Source organism: Dermacentor andersoni, chromosome 1 (assembly GCF_023375885.2).
Source record: "Dermacentor andersoni chromosome 1, qqDerAnde1_hic_scaffold, whole genome shotgun sequence".
NCBI lineage: Eukaryota > Metazoa > Arthropoda > Arachnida > Ixodida > Ixodidae > Dermacentor > Dermacentor andersoni.
Window position 1 is genome coordinate 253,892,045 of NC_092814.1, and position 20,270 is coordinate 253,912,314.

Consider the following 20,270-nt stretch of genomic DNA (forward strand, 5'->3'; position numbering starts at 1 on the left):
TTCAACAACGTCGGTCCCGCAACTACCGCCTTTTCAGCGAGCTCCCGAACCTTCGATCTGGTTAAGGCCTGAACGCTAGCCTCACCAAACAAAAGCCCCTTCTCGCGCAGGAGGTGATCGGACCTGTTCGAAAATAGGTACGGGTACTGGGGGGGCAGCATAGATGACACTGCGGCCTCCGTCTCAAGTGCTCCGAAAGGTCCTTCAATAAGCACTTTTGCTACCGGCAGACACACGCTATGAGCTTCCACTGCTTGCTTGATCCATGCGCACTCGCCCGTGAACATATCGGGTTCTACGTAAGAGGGGTGAACTACATCCATTGTAGCTGCGGAATCGCGAAGCACTCGGCACTCTTTCCCGTTCACGAGGAGGTCTCGCATGTAAGGCTCGAGAAGCTTCATGTTCTCGTCAGTGCTGCCTAATGAAAAAAACACGACTTTTGGTTTTGTTTCTGGGCACTGCGCCGAAAAGTGTCCCGGCTTCTGGCACGTATAACACACGCGCACTTGCCTCATCTCGAACCGCTTTCCGCGTTCGGCTTCGGCTGCCGCCGTCTCCTCACGTTCGGTCGGACACTGCGCCGAAAAGTGACCCGGCTTCTGGCACGTATAACACACGCGCGCTTGCCTCGTCTCGAACCGCTTTCTCATGGGCGTGAACTTCGGCCTCTCAAACTTAGAGCCAAATTCACCCTTTTGACCGTCCTTAGCTCCACGAGCCCGACGCGTCACAAACTCCTCGGCTAGCTCAGCGGCTCGAGCCACCGTACTAACGTCTGGCCTATCCAAGACCCAGTACCGCACGTTCTCAGGTAACCGACTATAAAACTGTTCTAGCCCGAAACACTGCAGAACTTTCTCGTGGTCACCAAACGCTTTCTCTTCTTTGAGCCACACCTGCATGTTTGACATAAGCCTGTAGGCAAACTCTGTATATGACTCACTTCTGCCTTTCTCATTTTCCCGAAACTTCCGACGGAACGCCTCCGCCGACAGCCGGTACTTTTTTAGCAGACTCGATTTCACTTTGTCGAAATCCTCTGCCTCCTCTCTCTCCAAGCGAGCGACTACGTCGGCCGCCTCGCCGGGTAGCAAAGTGAGCAAGCGCTGTGGCCACGTTTCCCGAGAGAACCCCTGCTTCTCGCACGTTCGCTCAAAGTTAACCAGGAACAAACCAATGTCCTCTCCAAGCTTAAACGGCCGCATCAGGTCAGTCATTTTGAACAATACTCGTTCTCCTGCACCGTGTGCCTGACTTCCATTACGAGCGCGTTCCATCTCTACCTCGAGACGCTTCATTTCCAAAGCGTGTTCGCGCTCTTCTTTTTCTTTCTGTTCTTTTCGTTCACGCTCATCTTTCTCTTTCTGTTCTTTAAGTTCACGCTCATCTTTCTCTTTCTGTTCTTTACGTTCGCGCTCATCTTTCTCTTTCTGTTCTTTAAGTTCGCGCTCCTGTTTCTCTTTTTGCTCCTCCCTCTCCTCAATGGTCTCAAGGCATTCCGACAGCTCGTCATCCTCAGCTTCTAACTCAAGAATAGCCCTTAGCAGTTCTGGTTTTCTGAGTTTGTCTGAGACATCCAGACCCAACTCTCTTGCAAGCTCCAGCAATATCGGTTTGCGCAACGACTTCAAATCCATGGCTGCTCTGAATGCTGCTTTCTCTACTGTCTACTATTGTCTTGCCGCAAACTAACCCGGTAGCAACGACAACCACAATTACCAGCTCTGTTTCTAACACTAACAAAAGCCTGGCAAAACTCAGAAGAAGAAAGTCCCGCACTCACCAAACCTCGCAGCCAAGACTTCAGCGCAGTCGTTCCGCTGCAGGCAACCAGTCATCACACAGGGCTCGTTGCGCTGCTCCCGGATGGTCGTTGTGCTGCTCAGCATACAGTCAACCGCATCTCTTCGCTGCTGGCCTCCGTTGTCGCGATCTCACCGCTGGCAACCAGATGTTGGAATCGCACCGCTGGCACGAGTTGTTGGGGTCTCGGTGCTGACGCCCGTTATTGCCAATGGGTCGCAAGCCCCAAGGGTAGCGTTGGCCTGGCGGCCTGGGGCACTGGAAGCATCCGAAGGTCCCGGCAAAGCAAGAGAAGACTGGTAACAGAACAACTTGTTTATTCTAACATAGCAAAAGAGCGGCCGGTCAGGTCGACCGAAGTGGAGAGACGGGAGAGCACGTAACTCAACAGTACAAATCGGAGCCTCTCCTCTGGCGTCCGGGGGCAGCTGCTCTTATACTCCCGGCGTCGCGGTCCAAAAGGGAAGGAGGGAAGGTCACGGGATGAAGGTCACGGGACGGCGCAGCAGGAGCCCACGACGGCGCGAACTGTCGGGCCGAGAGACCTGCTGAACCGAGTGTAGTGACGCATTGCCAACCCTCACCCACACGACGGCGCGAACAGTTGAGCCGAGAGACCTCCAGGCTCCTCATTCGGGGAACTCCGCTCCCCGGCTGCCGCGCTTTGACAAGCGAGGGCACACACACACACACGCACACACGAAGACACGTGGCACTGAAACACGCCTGGGCACGCTTGGCGGGTAGGCGTTGCGGCGGCGTCGGACGGGCCAAAATGTCCGCCGCTTTGAACAAAGCCCCGGCGTCCGTTGCATCCGCGCCGGCATTACCGCGCGTTGTAGGCGAAACGTAACACCATTCAGTTCGCCGGCAGTAAAAAAAAAATTCACGTAGAAACTCCACTGGGAGTTATATAAGTATGTGTAAACATTGTACCACTTGCTCATCTCCTCACAGCCTTGTCTGATTGTCAATGTTATGAAACTTGATCCAACCAGTATAAACCATTAGCTGCCCTTTCAGTCGTTAGCGACCTTATCGGACTAGATCCGACCCTTATCAACTATTACCTGTTATCAACCTTATCGAACTCTATCCTAGCCTTATCAACCCTTATCTGTCCTTGTCAATCTTATCAGGCTTGGTCCGACCCTTATCCGTGCATACTAACCTTATCAGAACTGTTCCGACCATTATAACCCGTTATCATTCTTCAGCACCCTATCCATCCGCTTCGAACCACTATCAACTGTGATGAGACCCACATAACCCCTTATCACTCCTTATCATCGTTATTAAGTCATTGACTGCTTATCTGTCTGTGTTGCGCGACGACTATCACCAAATCTTCCAACAAAGCCTTCATAGAAACTGTTCTCTTTTGACATTTGTTTTGTACCGCCCGTACAACACATTCATGATTCAGATATATTGAACTTCTGCAAGCGGGGGTGTTTAGCGCATTATCATGTCAAATGATAATGCGATAAACACCCACGCTTGCAGAGGTTCGGTAATGTTCCTACAAAGAAGATACCGCCTACACCAAATACCGCCTACACGGTATTTGGTTGTCAAGAATGGCCGATCGTCATGCAGATCTGGACGCGAGGCCTATAAGGAGCTACTTTCGCGAATATGTAAGCATAACGGTTCAAGTGTATAAATTGCTAGAACCAGAACCAGACTGGCTTCCTTGGTTAGAAGGCCTGATGCAGATCCCAGAGTATTGATTGTTTCTCTCCTCAGCCCTCGCTGGGCTGGTGTGATTGTACATTGTAGTTCTGTGTGAATTCAGTAAAGGCAATAAAGAAAGAAAAAGGGTGTTTAGCGCAGTAGGTAACACACTCAGCTCCTGAGCGGGGGTCGTAGCTTCGAAGTTCACCACTGCCAACGTTTTTCCTTTCGATATGTTTTCTTTTACAGATTGATTTCTTTATAGCGCTTCGTCTTACGGGACAGACGGACGGACGGGTTTCCTCGTTGGGTAGGCATAGAGCAATGCTTACGCAATAAAAAAATAATTAGAAGATCTCCCGTTTATGCGGCAAACGGTATTATGGACGCTTTCGTTATTTTTGCGCAAATATTAAAGAAAATGTGATGCAAGTATACCGCTAATGAGGGAAACATATTTTTTTTTAGAAAACGACGCAAATAGGATGGACGATTGAAGGACAGAAACTCACTTCTCATTTGTTCTGCTTCTCTATCGGACACATACGAGGGGGTATTCAAAAGAAACCGAACTAATCTTTTTTAACTGATTTATTCGCATTTTCCGCACAAACCTTCAATCCCCATAAATTGCTCTCCAGTTGCACGAATACACTTGTATAGTCTTTTCTTCCAGTTTTTAAAACATTCTTTAAATTAATTTTTTGTGGTGCCTGACAGCGCATCCTTCGTTTTCTTCTTCACCTCAGTAACATCAGCAAAACGCTTTCCTTTCATGGCTCTTTTCATTGTAGGGAACAAAAAAAAAAAGAAAGTCGCGTGGGGCAAGGTCGGATGAGTATGGGGTGAGTCGTACCATTTTTGGTCAAGAATTGTCGTACAGACAGGGCTGTGTGAGCAGAGGCATTGTCATGACGGAAAAGCCAGTCAGCCGATTGCCAGAAACAAGTTTATTTCAAGAAATGTCTTTTTAATTCTGGGGTTTTCCGCGCTAAAACCACTTTCTGATTATGAGACACGCCGTATCGGGGGACTCCGGAAATTGGGACCATCGGGGTTCTTTAACATGCACCCAAATATAAGTACACGGGTGTTTTCACATTTCGCCCCCATCGAAATGCGGCCGCCGTGGCCGGGATTCGATCCCGCGACCTCGTGCTTAGCAGCCCAAGATCATAGCCACTAAGAAACCACGGTGAGTATTCAAGAAAGTTAATACAAAGTGTGTGCAAACACTGTATGGCCCCTTAGCCAAAGGCTAGCAGTGGGTCCATTTACAAATATGTAATTAGCAGTAAGCTTGTTACTGCCACATTAATGCACTGAAGAAATATCAGGAAAACAGCATTTAGAAGAGTACAGATTGAAAAGTACACTTGGTTGCCAATGTTACTACGAAACAAAACCTTGTTTCCGACTTATCATGCCAGTGCATACCACTGGTAGCTTACGTGGGAGGATCATATTCAGACAAGCTTCGCTAACATTTGCTGAATATAGTGTTTTTTCAAGCAATATGATACATCTTTGTTTTGTTTTATCTCAAATCGTAAGTTGTTCCGTATTTTTATACCGATGAATTCCACTAATTTCTGGCCATATATATTCCTTGTCGGGGGTTTTTTGAAGTTACCATAGGTTATATTTCGTGTTGGACGAGCTGGCATATGTAATATTGATACATGGAATGGATGACTGTTTGTGATTATGCTATTAACGCATTTGACCATATCTATTTCGCGTAAAGAATCGAACGGCAATATTTGTAATTTCACAAAAATTGGCTTGCTTGTTTCATTTCGCGGAGAGAAATTAATGGTTCGGATGGCTCGTTTTTGCAGGCATCGGATTGGTTCTAGGTACGTTGTGAAAGTCAATGTCCATGACTCAGTGCAGTCCATTACATGAGATTGAAAAAATACAAAATACAAAATGCGGAGAATGTTTGTTTGAAAATGTTCACGTGCCTGGAGAAGAGTATAATAGCCAGATACTAGCTTGGATCAAAGAGCTTCTATGTGACATTGCCAATTTGGATGGTTGTGGAGAGTAACGCCAACATAGGTATACGAGTCGGTGTGTTCGAGTGGACATTGATTAATGGACAACGAGATAGAGTCACTATTGACGGCTTTGGAACGTGAATGCAAAAAAGTATAGTTAGTTTGTTTCAGTATTTATTGCCGATTTATTCGCAGTAAAGCATTCAGAAATTTTAGAAATCTCTATTTGTGTTTGCAATTTCTTCAATGTTGTTACCTGTAGTTATCAAAGTAGTGTGATCGGCATACATTAATACATTAGTGGACGTTCAGAGTTTGAGGTAAGTCACTGATATTGATTACAAAAAAACAAGGCACCAAACACAGATCCCTGTGGCACACCTGTTCTCAGGTGCTCAGCGGAAGACGTTATTTTATTTATATCAACAATTTGTTTTCGATATTGAAACTAACTATGAAAAAATTCAAGTGCATTGTTGCGAAACCGATAAGTGCTTAAAGCAGGATATTATGATCAATGTTGTCAAAGGCGTTTTTGAAATCGTGAAAAACAACTTTTACTAGTTCATTATTATGAACAGCGTTGTTTATTGCCTGTGTTAATGAAAGTACTGCTGTTGACGTAGAGTGAAAAGGTCGAAAACCATGTTGTTGAAGGCTAAGTACGTTATAGTTTTTGAAAAAAAGAAGGGATACGCTTAGCAAGATGTTAACTTTACAGTTATACCATCACGGTCCTGCTGGTATCCCAATGTTTAGATTTTTTGCAGTACTCGGTATTTCATCCAGATCAATGTTGCGTATAATAAAAGAAATAACAACAGGAGTGATAAAACAGGGGGGCAAGTTATGATCGGTAACCATTTCTGCTAGACTAGGGCCTATGTTTGTGAAATATGTAGAGAGAGAGAGAGAATGAAGAGGAAAGGCAGGGAGGTTAACCAGATATGAGTCTCCGGTTTGCTACCCTACACTGGGGATGTAGAATAGGGGTTAGAAAGATGGCAGAGAGGAAAACGCTAAAAAAAGAAAAAAAAAATACGCACACGTGGAGACACACACACACAAAAGGCGTTCCAGTTAAAGTCGTTCACACAGGCAGCTAGATCGCAAAAAGCGCAATAGCGCTTGGACGGCCTTCTTCTGTGACGGTAGGTCCTTTCGATGTTGTAGAATTCTTGTTTCGGATAGCGGTTGGTCGTCCAGTTGGTCAAGTTCGTGGCGAAGGCATGCCCTCTGTGGACTGTACTGCGGGCAGGCGCACAGAATATGGTCAATTGATTCTTCATGGCTGCAGTGGTCACAGGTTCGGCTGTCGGTCATCCCTATGCGGAATGCATAGGCTTTGGTAAAGGCAACGCCCAACCAAAGTCGATATAAAAGCGTGGCGTCTCTACGGCGAAGCTGTGATGGCGCTCGAAGACTTAGTGTGGGATCTAGTGAGTACAGTCGCGTATTTCTTAAATGTGGCACATTCCATTGCGACGCGGTGCACTGCCGAGCAAGTAGGCGGAGCTTCCGTGCTGCGTCAGTTCTAGAAAGAGGAATTGGGACGTAGCGCTCCTCAGTATTGGCTGAGCGGGCAGCGTGATCCGCCCGTTCATTGCCGATAATCCCGCAGTGATTTGGAAGCCACTGAAAGGTTATTTCATGGCCTGCATCACTTATATGTTGTAACGTCTCTGTAATATGGAATATTAGTTGTTCGTGCGGTCCGCGTCGTAAAAGTGACAGTAGAGACTGCAGTGCCGCCTTCGAATTGCAGAATATTGTCCACTTGTGTGGTAGTTCATCACCAATGTGATGAAGGGCAGTAAAGAGCGCTGCGAGCTCTGCTGCCGTCGATGTTGTCGCGTGGGTCGTCTTAAATTTGATTGTTGTAGCTTTCGCTGGTATGACGATTGCCGCCGCGGAGCTGCTTGGAAGGACAGATCCATCAGTGCAAATATGCGTAGAGTCACGGTAGTTCTCGTACAAATATAGTAGCGTGAGCTGTCTAAGGGCTGGCGATGATAGATCAGCTTTTTTCGAGATACCAGGTATTGTGAGGTTGATTTTTGGCTGAGCGAGGCACCATGGAGGAATCGAAGGTCTCGCAGCCGGAGTAAAACAAGCTGGCAAAGATTCATTATATGCGGTTATCGTTTGGCTGAAAGATGTGTGTGGTCTGTCCGCTGTTAGGGAGACCAAGTGGTGACGAGGAGTCCTGGCCAGATGCCTTATATGGGTCCTGAGTACTTCAATTTCAATGTGGGTCCTGACAAGGTGGTCTCCAGCGATTGCTATCGTAGCCACTGTTGAGGCACTCTGAAGCAGGCCTAGACAGATCCGGAGCACTTGACCCTGAAGACTTTGTATTGTGCGTAGATTCGTTCTGCCTGTGTTGTTTATTGCTGGCAAACAGTATCGCAGAAATCCTAGGAAAAGCACCCTGTACACTTGCAACATGGCTCTTGGCGACATTCCCCAGGTCTTGCCAGCGAAAAACTTGAACAGGTGACAGATGCCTGTCAACCGTTTTTTAACGTATGATACGTGTGGGCTCCATAACAAGTCCCTGTCGATTATGACACCTAGAAACTTGTACGATCGCACCCGTCGTATTATTTGGCCATTTATCATTACACTGTAGATTGCCATGGGTTTGCGCGTAAATGGCACTAGTGCGCATTTCTCGGAGGAAATTTTGACGTTTTTTTCAAATATGTAATTAAATTCTTCAATAGTGCTCTGCTTGACAGACGAGGAAATAAATTGCTAACAATATGCCGCATGCTCTTGAAGTTGCCTGCAGCTTCCTCAATCAGCCTTGAGTAATAGTTTTTTTTTTGCTTACGCAGCAACGATACTGTTATATTACGGGCTTTGTTATTCTCACTTAATAATGACTATAGCTTTTCTTCTGAGTCCATTTGTGGTGCCAGTAGTCTTTCGCTTTTAGCAGGCCAAGTATGTGATTTGTCATCCATGGGCAGACGGGTTTATCAGAGGAACGCTTCAGAAATTCACGCTGGCTATTCTTTCAAATGATTTTTAACATATGAAATAAGTTTGAGAATTGACTGCTGGCATCATTATGATAAATAGTGTCTCTTCTGCATGCCAACAGAAGGTTCCGTGCATAGCTGTAATCAATTTTCATGAATCTCTTTCTACTATTAGATTTTTTTATCACAGGGATTCCTATTTTAACGAATATTGGCGAATGATCTGAAATAGATTGTTGAAGGACGTGGGTATGTACATTCATTGGTACGTTCCTCAAGACGTGATTAATTACGGTTGCCGAAGAAGTTACGCGTGTTGGTGTAGTAAATAAATTACGGTAATTATATGACTGCAGGACATTAGGATACTCAGTGTGGTTTGCATTAATACTGTCGAAATCAATGTCACCGGTTATTACTACAGGAGTTCAGTTTTTAACAATGATAAGAAAATTTCCTCTAGCTTATCTAAAAAATACGGTATGTTTGATTTCGGTGGTCTGTAAGCCACTCCTACTGCAAGTGTGCTTCCCAATCGAAGAAACAGAGTTTCAATGTGTGGCAGGCTGCATGCGAGGGACGATATGACAGAAAATTTCAGTCCACACCGCCAAAAAAAAAAAAAAAAATACACCTCCACCGCCATGAGACGTTGATCCACGCGCTTCAGATACTGTTTTGTACCGAGGAATACACACGTCTTTATTCTTTTTTTACCAAGTTTCTGTAGTAACAACAATATCGTTCGTCTGTTCCTGTTGTGCGATAAGAGACAGAAGTTCTGGTTTCTAGTTACAGTGCGTACGTTGCTGTAAAGTAGAGCTAAATCGTGAACAATTTTCGATGTACTATCGTTAGCCATGATGACATAAGACATATGGTATATGCCAGAAACATTGCATCATACTATTTTGGTTAGATCTTCTTCACATATTATATGCTCTATCCTCGCGTTTTCACTCTTCCGCATGAGTATCTTGCTGTCTGCATCCCAGGCAAATTTCCATTTGTTTTCCCTCTTGGCTTGTATAGCTTTCCCAAGTAGTATCTTATCTTCTCTGCAGAGGTGCTCGTTTATAAAAACGCTCGAGTTTTCCACAAAACCAAGCATGGAAGCGTTAAGTCGATCTTTTTTCGCTGCCTGCAAAAACATGTCACATGAGGATATGGACACAAACTTTACTGCATTATTAGCGGGTCCACTTCCTTTCCTCGTTAACCGATGGACAACATCAATATCACTACGTGCCTTATACCTGTAAGCACGTAGCTAATGTTTGGATTGTTTTACGAAGGTCCTCTTTCTGTGCTTCAGGTACACCTTTCAATTCAATATCATTCTTTCTTTCATACTGCTTTAGTTTTATCGATCGCTTATTGACTTCCTTCTCTGTTCAGTTTCTGGTTTTGATGTTGAAGGTCCTGGGTAAGGGTTTTTACTTGATTTACTTCCAAGCTAAAGGCCTTTATTTCCGATTTAAACTACCAATGCTGTCCTTTATGAATCCTATCGACGCCTTGACAGTTGTCAACTCTCCTTTTACCGCCAAGTTCGACGAGTGAATCGCCTTTATTTCACTCTTTAGATCCTGTACTACTGTTGTGAACTTCGTAGTCATTTCAGACATTGCATTTATAACTTCCTTGATGCTTCTTGGCGCCTTTTCTCCAAGTATTGCGAAATCTGTCAGGGCGTCTATGTTATGGTGCTCCACGATAAAACAGCAGTAGAAAAAACATTAAGAAGAAGGACAGTGTGCAGTTGAGCAGACCAGCAGCCGCGACCACCAAGCAATCAGCTCACAAATGCTACACATACAAGAAAACAATTACCCAACTGCCGGAATTCAAGGATGCGTGCGCGCATGTAGAGTGCACGGCTGCTGGCACTGCTCTGTGATGTTGGCCGGGTCGACCTTCCTTTTATAGGGACGACGAGGACGTTTCCCGTGCGCAGAAACAGGTCACGGGGTGAAGAACTGTCCCGGCTTGCAAGAAACCACGATGCCACGTCCGATCCGATAGCAGGCGGTCAACGATGTCATCTGCCTGATGATTACAGCATGGTTGTGGCCTGCAGCAATACAAGGAAGCGTGAGCGCATGTAGAATGCACGGCTGCTGGCACTGCCGAGAGCATGGTCGCTTCTTCCGCACACTGTTGCCCAATCTTTACAACACCTCCAAGTAGAAAGCCTCGTTAACTGTCTCACTCTGTGGAACAAACAGTGAATAGACGACACCTGTCATGTCGAAAAAACAAAGTAGCATTGTTTTGGTGTTTGATTTCAGGATGAGGCGAACTTGAAGTCTTTCACGGCTTTGATTGTTGCTCTGATTCAGGATCGTAAGCACAGCACCAACTTTCGTTACCTGTGATAACCTTTGAAAAAGCAAAATTGAATAATTGCGGGGCTCCTCTTGCAAAGCATAGCATGTTTCCACGCGACCTTGTTTTTGTTCAGTAGTCACCAGTCGTGGCACGAATGTGGCAGCCACCCTTTTCATCCTCAAATATTTTGTCAATATTAACTGGATTGAATTAAGTCACTCCCTAGAGCTCCATAATTTCTTCAATGGTCCTTCGTCGATCTTCGTTGATGGTTAGAGGAACTTTTTAAACATTTTCATGTGTTCGGCCTGCGGAAGGACGACCAGAACAAAGTTTGTCATCAATTGACATGTCACCATTTTTTAGACCACTCAAACACTTCAGTGTTTTTCTAACATCGTCCTTGGTAGCCTTTCTTAACATTTGAGGAGTTTCTGTTGCATTTTTTCCGAGCAAGAAGCAGAATTTCATTGCCGCACGATGTTCACGAAAATCACCCATTGCAAAAAACGCTGAGCACACAAAACAGGCGTCACAATAAACTCTGCCGCAACTAGTCCTGACCTTCTTCAGCGACGGCACTCGCCTTACCGACTCAGGGATGTTCGCTCTATGCGCTCTCAGCGGCAAAACACGGTACTACGAAAGCTCTATCCACCGCAAAATTAGTTCGGTTTCATTTGGGTAGCCCCTCGTACTGAGCGGCAGATACCCTTTCTGGGCCATCGGCACATACCCAGCGGCCCGACGTCGTTTACACCGCAGGGCAGCCCCTGCAACGTGGGAGGAATCCGCAAAGGAAGCATGGCCTTAAAAGCCAACTGCAGGGAGACTTTGAACCACATAAGATCCTAGTTTAAACAGGCCTCGAACCTTCATTTGGGCTTGGTGAAATAACACATAGTCTGCGTCTACTATAGACAGCTATTAATATCTCAGCCAACTTTTGCAGTCGTGCGCAGTGCGTGGAGATCGCAAGCGGAGCGCGAAGTCACCTTTCAAACGCTTATTCTCTTATGGTCGCTTTATTTCGTAATAAAGCGGATTCGCATACGCGGATGCTATTGATAGCTGCGGTCTGTTACGTAGCGTAGATACCGCGGCCGCCGCGGGGTGCAGCCACAAGTCAACTGACTAAGCTCACTGCATCTCACTGAAGACAACCGCGTTTGGCTTACGTTTAGCGCGTCGTAGGCACCCAAATCAGAAGTCGTGGCACCTGCGCTTGAAATTTAAGCTCCGCGCCACGGTGACATCGAGAAGCGGGTCGTTCTGGGCACGCCCCACTCTGCCGTAGCTTTCGCAGTGCGAGGCGTTGAAGAGAGAGAGAGAGAGAGAGAGAATGGAAGAAGGAAAGGCAGGGAGGTGAACCAGACTGAGTCCAGTTTGCTACCCTACACGTGGGCATTGAAGAAAGTAAAGAAGCACAGCAGATGCCGTGTTTGATTGCCAATACCTCCGCTTCAGCTGAACGCACTGAAGCCCTTTTTGGGGCAAAGTATTTCTGACATAGCCTATTTTCACTTCAAATGCCTTCCTCCACTTCGTTAAAAAGTGATTCAGGGCCCCTTCAATATATTGTTGATAAAGAGGTATCTCCTTGCAATAATTACGTTGGAAATACGATCGGAATCGTCGCGAAAGGCTCGCAACAAATAGCTGTTTTATTGCGCTAGCAATAATATGGATATTCCAGGCGCATTTCCGCCGTGTCCGTCGGCATCTGCGTCGCCATGAGGTTCCGTATAAAGTCCAAGGGCGATAAAATCGTCGCCGCGAATCGTGTACGAGTAAAAGCGCACTAGGGTGAGCCGGCGATCGCGGCTCGATCTCGCGCACGCTAGTGACGAAAGCGGGGAGGAAGCACGCCATCTTCCGTCGAACGCAAAGATCCGGGAGGAGGGTAGGGAGCGGGGGGTGGGAGGGGGGGCGTTCTACTCCGGACGGCCTAGGCGGGCGCGCGCGGCTGCCCGGGCCGCTCGCTCTATCTTGAAGGCCATCTGCGACGGGGACAGAGTCCACCACGCGCTGTGTTTTCGCGGCTTTGTTCGCGTTGATGCGAGACACAGCATGAAGGTTAATTCGCTCTCTGCTGCTGCCGCGCCACCTCACTCTAGCGTCTGGACAGCGAGTTTCCGCGGTCATCGAGTGAAATGTGTTCATGTTAGCTTGTGCGCACGTGACACCATGCTTGTAAATTTAGTTAGTATGCATAAGTTTACAAGTTTATACGCCAATAAAACTACTATCCTTACTTCGTATAGCTAGCTGTCCACTAATTTGCTATCGCAATCGACGCTCCGCCTTCCGGGCGAAAATGAGACATCTTTTTATACTAAAACTGGAAACAGAACAGCCATTACAGCTTGCCGGTAGTGACGTATGACCTAACGCACGGCTCCTCGGCATGACCTCCGAGATTGCAACGGCACACCCGTGCAATCTTTGAAGCCCGGCTACTGCATAGAGTATATACCGCGGAAGCCGCGATGTGCCGCGTCGAGCCCTCTCGATATCCAGATAATTGGACTACCGCTCGTGCTGATTAGTTGCTGCAGTTCTTCAGGCGTGGCAACGCGAGCCAGTTGGAGTCCCTGGCACCCGCGGCTGCCCGCGGCGTCCTGCAAAATTTCGGACGCGGCATCTGGGATCTTATGTCAGCGACATCACCAGGTACACGTCTCGTCGGCTTGAGTTCTGTTTACGGACGGCGGGCAAAAAAAAAAAAAAAAAAAAAAAAAACAGAAATTATACAGATCCAACGAACATGTTTAAACCTATGGCAAGTGAAGCTATTGTGAAGCAGTTAATGAAATGCTATAAATTTCGCCATTTCAATCATGCGTTTTAGCCTGAAGGGAACTGGCACGCGCATGTGGTCTCGCGTATACCGTGTTATGCAACGGATCAAACATAACACAGGCTTGTATTCCTTGATTTCTTCTTATCTATTTAAAATGTACTGCAGCCACTTCTCGGCTAGTCGTGCATTGTGGATATGTGTCATAGTATGGAAATCGTAATTATCTTCAATACGTGGCGATACCCTAATAGAGCTAGTTGGTGTTGGCTTGATATGTACCTCCCGCTTCTTGGCCAAGCACCCGTAGTGGGTATGTTCCGTTGTATGGAAATCGGCGTGATTACATTCAGTACGCAGACACGCTTCTTGGCTGATCTTTTCTTGCTGGTATGTGCCGTAGTACGGAAGGTATAATGATCAAAACGCCGGAATGAATGAACTAAAAGCTAGTTGGCGTTGGCATGACATCTGCCACCAGCTTCTTGACCAGCTGCCGTTGTTGGTATGTGCCACAGTACGAAAATCCTGATTATAATCAACACGCGGACATGTTTCTTGGCCGATCGGCTGTTATAGGTACGTCTTAGGGGAGGTGGGAGGGGGGGGGGGGGGGGGGCAGAGAGTGAGATTAACTATGTCTTTCTACTAAATGATTGGCGGTGCAGTTCGCCTCAATTTTTGCAATGCATGTAAAACAAAGAAACAGCACAGTCGCAATAACCAGGAGCTGCATTTAGTGCGCAAGATTTCACAAGCACGTAGCATAACATCTGGAATGCTGGTCGATGGTAATCTACGACGTAAAACCCTAAAAAGCACTTGCAAAATGGATGACTAGGTTAGTACGACATGTAACGGGTGGAGGGGCTTCATCGCATGGAAATAATGGCCTCCGTAATTAACGGCAATCGATAAAGCTAAGAGGAAAAGAGGCTGGCACGGCAAGTTTGGAGTTATTAACCTCAGCGTGTCCTTTCTTATGGCCAATATGTTTTTCAGACACCGGGTTGGAGAAAAGCGAGCGGGCGTAACACAGAAAGCCCCGCGGACGACCCGGTATATAGCGAGAATTGCGTCTCTAAATTACCGCACGGCATCGGCCTTGTGTCTGAAAACGTCCCCGGTTGTCGCGCATGCGCATTCGAGGGAGGAAGACTGCCTTGGAAAACTCGTTAACGGTTGCTCTGTTTTAATGGGCGTCGGAAGGCACTGATCCGCGAGGGCCCGCTGAAAGTCGACCTTGCCTAGAACGCGGAGCCGCCGTTTGGGAGGTACGCATGCGCGACACCCGGCCGCGCGACGGAGTGGACATAATAGGCAGCCTTTAATTAGACAGGCAGCCTTTCACGCCCAGGGGAGCCTAGCCAACCCGACCGACGGGAGCAGCGGGAATGGCAGCAGGGTGCAGGCAGATCGGGCACTATAGATGCGGCTGTGCGCGCGACGACGCCGTATGGATCACGAGCTCGAGCTCCTCAGCATCACATTGGCTAGTTGGCAGGGGTTACTACACGGCCAACAGAGTCCTTACGCAACCGTCTTGGTTGATCTGGCAGTCCCCGTGGCGGAAAACCTTAGCGTCGCCGTCGCCTAGGGTCGCGCACATTCCATGGATGCTACGGACAAGTGCAACTGCGAGCCATTCCCACAACGCCGCCCTAGGGAGAGACTCGCAGCCTCCCCCCTTCTCCCTACAACCACCACCCCCATCTTTCGACACAGTTCGCTGAGCAGTCCCGTCCGAAGGCATTTTCTCTTTCGCGACGAGCCAGCACCGTGACGTCTCTCGCTTGATTCTGCGCCTCCCATGCTCAGACGAAGCCGATGAAAGAAAATTGAGATAGCAAAACACATAGTCACGAACACGCTTTCACTGTTTGTGTCCTTTATTCGAGAGACAGTGTGAAAATGAAAAATTGGGTCGGACCGAGAGGTCATAAAGAACGACTCCCGGCGGCCCTGTTGAGATGGTCAACTCTATGCGCGGTGCCTCTCCCTGTGTGCGTGTTTGTGCGCCTGCATCGGCGCGGGTATTTTAGCGTCTCTACGAGCCTGCTTCTGTGTTTGCGTTTCATTTTATCATTGATGAATTGAGAAGATTTATTGGTGCGAAGCAAAACGGAGGTGATAAAAAATAGCCTTGTGGAAAGCTCCGGATTACTTTTGGACCCGTGGACTTTTCCAAAGCGCACCCAAAACTCCATGCACGAGCGCTTCTGTATTCGCCCCAAAGAGAACGCAGCCACCGTCGGCTGGGAATTGACCAATTTCGCAAGTACATTTCATGCGCCGAGATTGGCCGGAAGGGTGCACGTCGCCAGAGCCGTCTTCTTTAGCGGCAAGCAAACGGACTGGACTCGTGCAGTTTCTACACAGCACGTACGTCATGATCGCGCACTCTGCTAACGACGCCGCGTTTGGTTGTAAAAGATTAGCGCTATGTATGAAACATTCAAGTCTAAAGAACTCGCCAGTTTAAAACGTCTATGCAAATCGAAGCGTCTAGCTCGAATCTCAACAGCGCGTTTGATGATAAGTCTAGGTTTTATAAGTTTCTATAAGTTTCTACAAGTTATCGACGAAAAATAAAACAGGCTGGAACTTTACCTTTCATTATCCTTCGTATGGCTGCGTGCTGAGGTTTGGGACGGGAATTGCTGGAAGCGTATTAAATAAATAAAAAGGGTGGTGCTTGTATCAGTGCCCCCTTGGTCTCATTGAATAATAACGAATACCAATTTTTAAATTCTTGATGATGATTTTTGGCATGTCTTGTCGGTCCGTACAGAGATAACATTGTTTTTGTTTTTTTTTACACGTGCAGTGCACTTGCTGAGTTTGCGCGTGTCAATTCTGCTTGTATAAAATATAGGTATTCCTATGTAATAAATTCAGTTGCAAGTTGGCGCTCTTTCCGTCCCTTCTTCTTTTTGCTTTGTTTTCCTTGCGCCAGAACCACATTCCAAGCATGAACCAACTATCACATCATTGCATTCTGCTGAGATAGCAACAGCATACAATAATATTTGGAAATTCGTTTCTTAATGTACTCAAATTTTTCCAACACGGTATTTCGACCTAGATGCCTACGCAGTACAATGCTTCACTTTTGTTGAAAATAATCAATGCGTGAGGGCTCGTTTGGTCGAAACGATCACTGATCCACACCGCCGCGACGCGCGAAGAGATAGAGCATAGACTCTGTATACATATACTTGCTGTAGTGGCAAGAATCCCCTGGCTGCATGGCTGCATATAATATGTACACCAGCACTGCTTAATGTCTGGTTTGTCTCACGCATTTCGCACTGTTGTTTCGCCAGGGAGGTCTCTGGAAAGTCTGCTTTCGTGGCGTCTTTAACGCAGCAGGGGGCACATTCACATCCTGTTATATCCCCGCGCTTACAAAATGATTCTGCGAGCCAACGACCTTGCGATCTTTATGCTGTGCTCGCATTGGTTTATGCGCGGACGTCCCTTTTTGCTGGCAACATCGCTGAGGGCACCCAGTGCGAGGTGCAAATAAAGTAACGAGATCAACGGGCGCCAGTATGCTCGCAAACAGACCGTCGCTGATAAGGAACAGGGCCGGCGGCGGCGCTGGTCGACTCGCGAGCTGGACGTTCCCTGCGGAAAGAAGCCCTTCTTTTGTGCTCGCCCGCGCTGGAGAGCTCGCTTTAAGAACAACGACTGGGACTCCGGTGGCTTCCGCTTTGTTTCGTTTCCAGACGAACCCAACGGCACCGAACCGCATCCGTGATGTTTGCCGGCTGTGAGATAGGGGAAGCAAATTCCTGCGACCAATCACCCACCCACGTATATACGTATATCGAAAGCGTGTTTTCTTCGACGTTGGCTTGCGAATCTTATTTCATCATATCATGTACATGCTTATGGCGTTGTTCTAACTTGTTTCCACGGGCAGAGATATTCGAGGCTATGTGCCTAGAAAGCGGACTGCAAGAACCAAGTAGCGAATCGCATTGCCTTTTTCTCATTTCTCTTATCCGAGCTGCGCCAGCGAGTCTTCTGTTTGTCCAGTGGTTCCATAAGCGTTCGAAATGCCCTGTGGGTAACCAAACGAACAATTTTCGTTCTGTTGACTTAGGCCCCATGCGCGTAATGAGTTCTGCGAGATCTTCCGCTGTATCTCTTTGCGGCCTCGTCGACATTCCATCATTACACACAATTACTTTTCAAGCGACCATTATACTTAATATCTACGAAAAGGGCACCACGTCGTGGAGCTCAATATACGGCGCGAAGTATGCAAACATGCGCATTTTCTATTGGACGTTTAGGAACAAGGGCACCTGCCTTTAGAGCGGGTCGATCCGCTGATGCTTTATTGGTGAGCGCTGACTATTCTCACTATTGCTGCAAAAAGCAGCAAACCTAAGCAACTTCAAGCTCTGCCTTCTACATCAACCAATGACTGTTGTAAAGCTGCTCTAAATCCTGTCAGTTCTAGATGTAAGTACGACGATCTTTTATGACCCCGGATTGCTACAAATCGCGAACGGGAGGGAAATAGTACGATATGTCTTGTAAACTTGTGCAGTACGCTGAATTATACGTACACCCGGCCACAAAATATTACGGACCATGAAATTTGAGAAAAAGCTGAATATCTCCGCAACCTCACAACGCAGCCTGGTATTTGCATTTCGGGCATCGGCTAGAATACGTTAAGAACATTATCGTATACTGTTCTACTGGATACTGCTACAGGCTGCTTGGAAATTTAACGTTTTGTGCGATCCCGTGGTCCGTAAACTTTTGTGGCCGGGTGTACATTATTATTTGGCTCATTAGCACTACAGAAATCACAGCACATATTGCGGCAACACTTAGCTTCACGTAACATACAAGATGAGTTCTGGTCGTTCATACCTCAGGACGGTAAATGACAGCATGAAATGCTTTTAAATATCTCAGATCTCGATTATCTTCGATGCGTCACTTTCGCTGAAATCGCAGTGTCAATTACCTATGCAGTCTTTACTACAATTACGGCATACGGCATATCTAGTGTAGGAGTCATGCTGCATTTATGGCACTAAGGTAACATGGAGAACGAGTTTTGATTGCACAGAGGCAACGTACATCCTGCCACCTGCCTTCTCAACATGAAAATTTGGTGTTATAGATGCAGGCTGACCTATGATGCAGTCACTTCACGCCCGCATTATGCTTGCGGCGGCGTGTGACCCACAGACATCCACTGCCCAAACGCTTGTGCACTAGACATTTTACGTACTCGTTAAAGAAACACAGTCGAAGTTTATTGAAAGGCTCGCACTGCAGCTTCCTCAACAGCTCAGATGACGTTTTAAATAGCATAATTTATTTCGTCGTGGCTGGCATGCTTATTTAAGTGCTTGCAAGAAATAAAATAGCCTTCCTGCCTTCAGAGCTTACGCCACGCATCATTTGGGAGGCGTAAAAACTATATGCAGCAGCCGACATGTATGAGCACAAACACACGAGTAACGCGCCTTCTATAGGCAATGTTGTTCGCTATGTTCTGCCACGGAGTACCGTCTTGGTTGGGCTTCTTTCTTTCCTTCTTTCTTTCTTTCTTTCTTTCTTTCTTGCTTGCTTGCTTGCTTGCTTTTCTGACGCTCAGTCAAAACCGATTATCGTGCACGGAATCATAGAAGCGTCGATTTGACAAAAGTGAGAAACTCAATGTAATAAACACGAAAACAAAATTATGTTACAATAACAGACGCGTTTAAGTGTTTTTTTTTTTTTTTTCGTTGTTGTTGTTGTTCTTAAATGCTCCCTGGAGAATTTCCAGGCTGTGGATACGTACGCGACACGCGCGCACAAACTGAAAGCTACGCAAATTACGGCAGGTCTTTTCACACACTCGCCACTGCGGTCCAAATGATCCCCCACTGTCCACCAGTGTTTTTATTTACGTAATGGCTACAAGCCGTCTTGCTGCCTCTGAAATAGAAGAGAGAGAGAGATAAGAATACAGGAAGGCAGGGATGTTAACCAGTCAATAGTCTGGTTGGCTACCCTACACTGGGGGAAGGGAGAAGGGGAAGAGAAAGAAGGGAGAGAGAAGGTGCAGGTAGGTGTACGGATAGCACTTCAGTTAAAGTCGCTCGAGCAAACCAGAAGTTCTGAGAAAACACAAAAGTGCCTTCACTGCCTTCTGAGCCGATGATCGGTCGGGACGGTGCTCTAATATTGTCTGTTCACTCAGAGGACGATCGTCTAGTTTCCTCAATGTGTCGGACAAATACTGTCTTTGTGCTTGAAATTGAGGACAATGGCACAATATGTGGTCAATGTTCTCCTCGCATGCGCAAACATCACATGCAGGACTATCAGCCATTCCAATTAGTGCTGAGTAGGCATTTGTGAAGGCCACTCCAAGCCATAACCGACACAGAAGAGACGCTTCACGCCGGTGCACACCGGCTGGAGGTCTGAGTTGAAGTGACGGGTTTAGTCGGTGCAGTCTTGTGCGCCTTGTATGTACGGTATTCCACTCTGCTAAGGAGATAGTGCTTGCCAGAATGCCAAGTTGTCTCGCGGCGTCGGTCCTTGAGAGCGGAATGGGGACGCAGCGGTCTTCTTGTTTTGACGTCCGAGCTGCCTTATCGGCGTCATCATTACCAATGATACCGCAATGACCTGGTATCC

The 20,270-nt window shown here is 47.0% G+C and overlaps 1 protein-coding gene and 1 pseudogene across 1 annotated transcript in view; one reads left to right on the top strand and one right to left on the bottom strand.

Annotated features, from left to right (window-relative positions):
• LOC126548076 (thyrotropin-releasing hormone receptor-like) overlaps positions 1 to 20,270 on the top strand; it is a 469,222-nt gene that overhangs the window by 162,311 nt on the left and 286,641 nt on the right. The window lies entirely within an intron of this gene.
• Positions 4,269 to 11,305, bottom strand: LOC140215481 (uncharacterized; annotated as a pseudogene).